Raw genomic sequence first — 7,877 nt, forward strand, 5'->3', positions numbered from 1 at the left:
TGTTGAATCCTTTGCTGAGGGAGTGTGAAATAGGGACTGGACTTCCCAAGGACTCTGACCTCTCTGCCCTTCCCAAGGGTTTTCCCATTGATAACTCACTGAAAATCCCAAGGGTTTTCCCATTGATATTCCACTGATATCCCACTGATAACCCCAAGGGTTTTGCCATTGATATTCCATTGATATCCCACTGATAACCCCAAGGGTTTTGCCATTGATATTCCATTGACATCCCACTGATAACCCTAAGGGTTATCCCACTGATATCCCACTAATATCCCATTGATAACCCCAAGGGTTTTCCCACTGATATCCCACAGATAACCCCAAGGGTTTTTCCACTGATATCCCATTGATATCTCACTGATAACCCCAAGGGTTATCCCACTGATATCCCACTGATAACCCCAAGGGTTATCCCACTGATATCCCATTGATAACCTTAAGGGTTATCCCATTGGTATCCCACTCATAACCCCAAGGGTTTTCCCATTGATATCCCACTGATATCCCACTGATAACCCCAAGGGTTATCTCACTGATATCCCAAAGATAACCCCAAGGGTTTTCCCACTGATATCCCACTGATAACCCCAAGGGTTTTCCCATTGCTATCCCACTGAAAGCCAGGGCCCCTGGGGTGGGATGAGCAGGTTCCTTCACCACCCAGAGCAGCCAGTGGGATGTGCCTGCTCCTCCAAACTCCTGGGGATGCAGAGGGAAATTGCTTCCAATGAAAGAGGCTGGAGGGGCTGATGATGGAGAAAACCTCCTGAGGGAGAAACCCACAACATCCCAGGTCAGAGATCAGCCAGAGGGTCAGGAAGGGCAGTTGGCTGATGGAAACACATGTTGGATTAGTGGCCTCACCTTCAAGAGTCCCAGTCTGAAGCTCTCCCAGCATGACAGGAACAGTGGAAGGGGAAGGTACATGTAATTTATGTGCCAATCTTTTAATTGATTTGCCTAAACAGACACAGATCATTCCAAGTTTTAATTGTAACTCTGAGCTAAATGAAACCTAATTTATTTTCCAGCATCTTTCCTGACACCTTAAAAAACTCAAACACAGCCCAAGGACCCTTAAGCAAATAGGCCAGGTTGACAGATCTATTTTCACGCTACTTGAAATTGCATTTTGATCTTCCTAACCTCTTTTTCCTTGTGCAGCTCCAGCATGGGGCAGGCAAACAGCTGCTCCTTGCCAGCTGGGAAAAGGTGATGTGCATGGAAAGGACAATTCTACCCCCAACACCACGAGGAATAACCAACCAACCAAAAAATCCCAGCTGATGACATCAGCTGAAACAAGGACAGACCTGAGAAAAGAGAGGAAATAAAGTTTCTTCTGACCATTAGAGGCCCAGTGATGGCTGCAGAGGAGGCACTGACCTGAGCCCACACCCCCGTGATTGGGAACTTCAGGGCATCACCTTCTCAACCTCCTTCTCAAACTATAGCCAGCTGCACCCAAACCCTTTTTTTTTTTTTTTCCTTCTTAATAATAAAGCACCAGAAAAATAGGAAAATGTTGCAAAAAGCTCCACTTTTTTAGCTTTTTCTTTTGTTCTGCCTCTGCTGCAGGCTGTAACTTTTTGGTGATGCAGGTCCCTCAGACAGCCCTGACCCTGTTGGGACAGTTTCTATGAGAAGCTCCAATTTCTGGGCCCTCATTGGGGAGGGAGCATCCTGTGAAGAGGAGCTCAGTGCTGATCACCATGCAGCACAAATGAGCCATTAAACCTCCAGAAAAGCAACCATTAATTATCTGTGTGCATGCTAAGGGCTTCACCCAGAGGTCCCCAGGTGCCAAGCTGCCAATCAAGAGGACATTTTCTGGTTTATAAACAGGAAAGCTGAGACAGAGGTGTGTTTTCCCACAGGCTGCAGCCCCACACATGCAGGGTGGTACCTGTGGGGTGAGCTCTTGGCCCCAGAAGCAGCTCTGGTTTGCCCCAAAATGTTTTCCTGGAGCAGATGACAGTGAAGGTGTTGCTGCTGAACAAACTCCAGGTACACACAGGAGAAGGGCCCTGTCTGCTCCCCTTGTGAAGGCAATTCCCAGCTTGCTCCAGAGCCTTTGGAGCATGCTAATTGCCTTGGGAAAATGCAAATAGACCAGAACTGGCTGTGGGGTGGGAGTAAGGAAGAAAAAAGCCCCCAGGAGCGTGGAGGTGGCAGTGTTATAATCTCAGCCTGTCATCAGTTTAACATTATTAAACAACTCCTCAGAATAGCAGCCAGAATTATTCCTATATGGAGCTCAATCTGGAGAGCTTTAAGTTCTTCTGCTGCTTCACTTTCCTGCTCCAAAATGTGTGGTTTGGGGTCCCACAGCCACAGCAGAGGCGTGAGGGAGCTGCTCATCCATCAGCAAAGCTTTGGCCAAGGAAGCCCTGGCATCAGCCTAACCCAGTTTCACCAGGCTCAGCTCTGTTGACATGAACATAGTTTTTTGTTGCATTTTTAATTGTAAAAATGTATTTACATGAATAAAATACAGCTCACTTGGGGATATGACCTACTTTTTATGGGAAGATAAAACAACTGTAGGTTTGTGTTTTTATTTCATTTATTTCAGCTGTTCTCAGTCAGACAGGGCTGCTGAAGCAGATCAATAGGAAATCCACAGCCACCAGGATGCTTATTTTCCTGTAAATAATCACATTCTGATCAAGATGACAGGGAGCTGCTGCATTTCCATGATGAAGCCTTTAACCTTCAGATCAGTAGAACAGTTTTGACAGTACATAATTCATATGAAAATAAATAATTTGATGGGGATTTTATACGTACATGTTCTCCACTGCTGGAGAGACCTTCTGTGTTTATCTGAATTATGAATAATTACACTAAATAATACATAGTCCTATTGTCCTGGACAAACACGGGTCATCCCAAAATTTAAATGCAGCAGGAACTGGGGATGCTCTCTCCAGAAGCAGACCCTGTAATTTCTGCTAAAATAAAGCACAATTTGCTTTTCCAGGATAACCAAGAGCTCTCACTCAGATATTTGAGCCTGTTTTGCATTAAAGCAAGGCAGCTTTAAAAGCCATGTTATCTCAATTGAAGATGCTGGATGGGCACAGCACAGCCTTGGCCAGTGCCACTGATTCTGCTCTTATCCCCTCACTTCTGCAGCCTTTGATGAGCAGAGCTGGAGGCAGATCAAATCAGCATTAAGACCCCCACAGCACTCAGTAATGCTGAAGCTAAATGCCACAGATTTACTCATTAAACACAGATAATTGAGCAGGATCTGACCTGCAGTGACAGGCCAGGCTCTGCTCCTTCTCCTGCGTGACACCGATCGTGTTCCCTTTCCCACGGAGCTGAACTCCCCACACTCCCCTTGGGAGCAGCTGAGTGACATTCCAGTATTTATTCAAATTAGCTGTTATTAATTAAATAACACCTTTCAGCTTCCTTGGCAGGTTTTCCCCTGCAGTTGCAGCGGGAAGCTGGCGTGTGTCAGGATGTCAGGCAGATGTGAGAACCTCAGGGTTATATTTTGGTGAACATGCACCTCATTAAAAAAGTTATCACTGTAGAAAATAATAAATTTATGGTTATGTCTCTGTACTGTCTCCTCTTTTGTGCCTTCCAGCTCCTCTCAAAACCCAGCTACCAAGTGCTGTTAAACAAAGGCAGCTCTTGTTCAGCAGAGCTTTGCTTAGCCTTAATTTTGGCTCTGAGGTGGATCCTGCTGGAGTCCAAGGGGCTTCAGCACGTGCCTAAACACTTTTCTAATTAGCAACAAAGCTGAATCCCAGCTCTGGGCATTTCTCTACATGCAGATTTAGAGGTGTTTGATGGTGGTTGGGACTAATTGGGGTAAGAAGGACTTTGATGCAGAATGAGCCATTTAAGCAGGACTGGTGCAGCCCTTTGGGCACACGGAGCTGCAGCAGCCCCAGTTTGAGCAGCTGCAAACCTGGACAAGGACAAGCCATGGAACCTCCTTGGCACCTCCTCCTGGTGCACCCCTTTGGGCTGCAGCAGCCCCAGCTTGAGCAGCTGCAGACCTGGACAAGCACAAGCCATGGAACCTTCGCTGCACCCCTGACACACCTGGTCTGCCTCTAAGAAAATGAATGCACACTGTCCCAGCATTAAGGATTAAAAGCAGCTGCATCTCATCACAGCCAGGAGATTTGTCCAGGGCCAATGACAAAAAAATGGGTTTTTGGGGAATAACCTTGACTGCTGGTGCTATGTATTTTCAAGGCACATTAATCACAATTTCTGTGTGAATATTTCTCCTTTCATTGGAAATGGAGAGAGGGATGAGGCATGGGGAGTTCTGGGGTGGTTTGATTAAAAATTCTGGGCAGAGCCCACAAAACATCATGGTACAAAGTGCTCAAGACATGAAAATATCCAGTTAGAGTCAAGGTATTCCTTGAATCCAGCCCTTGGTATAAAATCTGGCAACACAGGGGAGTGGGGCCAATTTTCTGGTTGAAATAGTGCTTTCCTGTATTACAGATTGTGAAAATAATTAAAAAGGAGTCTCTTCTACAAAGACTGAATTGACCAGAGATTCAAAAATGAAGTGGTGTGAAAAGAAGCAGGGTTACATTTGGGAGACTGGCTTGCAATTAAAGACACACAAGGTAATTGCTGCAGCCACCTCCTGCCCTTTGCTGCCACTGCCCACTGAGGCCACAATAACCCAAAATCTGAGCTGTATAAACCCTACATGAAGATAAAGCAAGGAGGCAGCTCCTCTCTCTAGGTTCTCCTGTATCCATGGGAACAGGCTGGGATTTGACATCTACACAATAGCTATAGACAGAAAGCCTGCAGTGCACAGAGGAAAGGTCAGTGGAGCATCCCAGCCATGGTGGCACCCATGGAGCAGCTGGGGCACTGGGGACACCCTGGGGACACTCTGGGAACACCCTGGGGACACCCTGGGGACAACCCTGCTCCCTGCCCAGCAGCCACAGCTTTCCTGTGTGCTGTGGTGCAGCCAGTTTGAAGAAAGAAGAGTTAAAGAGCTGATGTGGCTCTGGGGCACAAAGAGCTGGTGGGGTGAAGGAAACCCTACCAACACCCCAAAACTGAATGAGGAAAACAAGAAGGAAAAAAGCTGCTTTTTCTAGATAGGTTTGACTGTTAATTTGGGGAAAAAATAAGTAAATAAATAAATCCCACGAGGAAGGAAGAAGAAGAAGAAGAAAATAAATATCTCTCAGCTACTTCTCATTAGTGAAGGAGTATTTACTCAGGTGAATATTCTGTCTGCTCACACAGCATCCCCAGCACAGGCACACCAGCTCTGCACAGCTAACAAGCTATCAGCAGGGAAGAATAAGACTATTTAATTTCTTAGCACACCTTGAATAGCCCATGGGGCCAACTCACATTTGGGAAAATGAATACACAACCTTGATGAATAGTATTAATAATGCAACACAAGGACCTGAGAACAGAGCACTGTGAGCTGGAAACCCCACACTGTGTACACCAAGTCAGCTCCTGAGCCTGCCACAGTGCTGTGTTTTAGGGAAAACACCATAAAAAATACTTTTGGGTCTTGTCTGCTTGAAGCTGATAAAGGGCACAGGTCTTTCACCCTGTGTGCAGATGATGCAACAGCAAAGTTCACTGGGGAATCCCCAGCAGAAGGATTTGCTCTCCCCCTGCCTACCTGACCAACAGCTCCATGGCCCCTCCTGGGCAAGAGCAGCACCAGCTTGCCTCAGAACATCCACCCAAACCTCATCTCACCACAGCAGCTTCAGCACAGCTCTTGGGCTGCCTCCTTGCCTGGATTTAGGGGTTACTGCCTCACCTGAACCTTCCCAGTGGCTCCTCGTGCCCACTGCCACCACAGCTGCAAGGGGAGCAGCACTGGAGGGCAGGTCACCTGCACCTATTTGTGAGTTTATGTATTTAATCAGGGCTTTTTCACTGTGCAGGAAAAGGCTCTGGAGCCTCAAGGTGCTCCAGCAGCAACTGAAGGAGAAGGAGGCCCAGCGCAGCCTTGTTATTTCTGGCTACTTCATTGCTGCTCATGGTTGGTCTTTAATGAACCTCTTGCATCCACACCTCATGGCTCAGTGAGGGTTGTCAGGACACTACTAATGGGAAAATGGTTCCCACCAGGGCCCTGTCACCCCTGGGGCCATGGGAGTGTTGTGGTGTAAATGGGGAATGAGGAGAGTCATGGGGATGTGGCAGAGGAGCTTTCATGTCCCAGAGATACAGGCCCCAAAATACCTTTTTGGGCTTACAGAAAGGGGATTTGATTAAAAAACCCCAGACACAGAGGGGCAGGGTGGCTCCTGGGAGTTCCCTGAGATCTCAGAGCATCCACCTCCCTAAGCAGCCTCTCCTGAGATGGGGGTTTGCTAACCTCCCAAGAGCCATTCCCGCAGTCAGCATCCATCCATCCATCCATTCCATCCATTCCATCCATCCGTCCGTCCGTCCATCCATCCATCCATCCATCATCCATCCGTCCATCATCCATCCATCCATCCATCATCCATCCATCATCCATCCATCCATCCGTCCATCATCCATCCATCCATCCATCCATCCATCCATCCATCCATCCATCATCCATCCATCATCCATCCATCCATCCCTCCATCCATCATCCATCCGTCCATCATCCCTCCATCCATCATCCATCCATGCATCCATCATCCATCCATCATCCATCCATCCATCCATCCATCCATCCATCCATTCCATCCATCCGTCCGTCCATCCATCATCCATCCATCCGTCCATCCATCCATCCATCTGTCCATCCATCTGTCCGTCCATCCATCCATCCATCCATCCATTCCATCCATCCATCTGTCCGTCCATCCATCCATCATCCATCCATCATCCATCCATCCATCCATCCATCTGTCCATCCATCTGTCCATCCATCCATCCATTCCATCCATCCATCCGTCCGTCCATCCATCATCCATCCATCCGTCCATCCATCCATCCATTCCATCCATCCATCCATCCGTCCATCCATCATCCATCCATCCATCCATCCATCCATCCATCCATCCATCCATCCATCCATCCATCCCTCCATCCATCATCCATCCGTCCATCCATCCATCCATCATCCATCCATCCATCATCCATCCATCCATCATCCATCATCCATCATCCATCCATCATCCATCCCTCCCTCCATCCATCATCCATCCGTCCATCCATCCATCCACCCATCCATCCATCCATCCATCCATCCATCCATCCATCCATCCATCCATCCATCCATCCATCCCCAGGATCCACAGGACACCCAGGCTGTGGGATGGAGGTGTGTGTGTCTCTGCTGATGGCAGGGACAGAAAACCTTCACCTGCTGCAGCCTGAGCAGCACCTGGAGCAGGGAATGCACCCGGATCAGGTTTTATTTAACCCTTAATCCCAGTATCTCACTCTGCTGTAGTTCAAGGAGCCAAAGCCTTGTGCACAAAAACTCTGACACCAATTAGTCATTCATGCAAAACAAGATTTTTGTGCTTCTCAGTACAAACCATTTTCTGTGCAGTGTCAGACAGCAGTCACCTTCCCACGGGCCTGGGGGAGGCTTGGCTCATCCCATCGGGTGAATTTGAGGACTCATGGGGTAAAACCTCTCATTTAATTGGTAGTTCACCCTCAAACTCCACTTTTTATTTATTGCAGTCAAAGCAACAGACACAGAACCCAGTGAGAGGGCATCACTGAAGTGGGTGGGAGAGAGACTGCAGGAGGGGACTGAGTGCTGCTCCTCAAGAAGGGAGGATGTGGGGTAAAACCATGCCAGGTAATTAGAAGAGGTGATAAAATCATTAATGGGTGTCCTAAGGGGGTGCTGCATGTACTTACTCAGCATTTCTTGCTTAGAGAACTGCAGATCC

Source organism: Agelaius phoeniceus, chromosome 19, assembly GCF_051311805.1.
Source record: "Agelaius phoeniceus isolate bAgePho1 chromosome 19, bAgePho1.hap1, whole genome shotgun sequence".
Classification (NCBI taxonomy): domain Eukaryota; kingdom Metazoa; phylum Chordata; class Aves; order Passeriformes; family Icteridae; genus Agelaius; species Agelaius phoeniceus.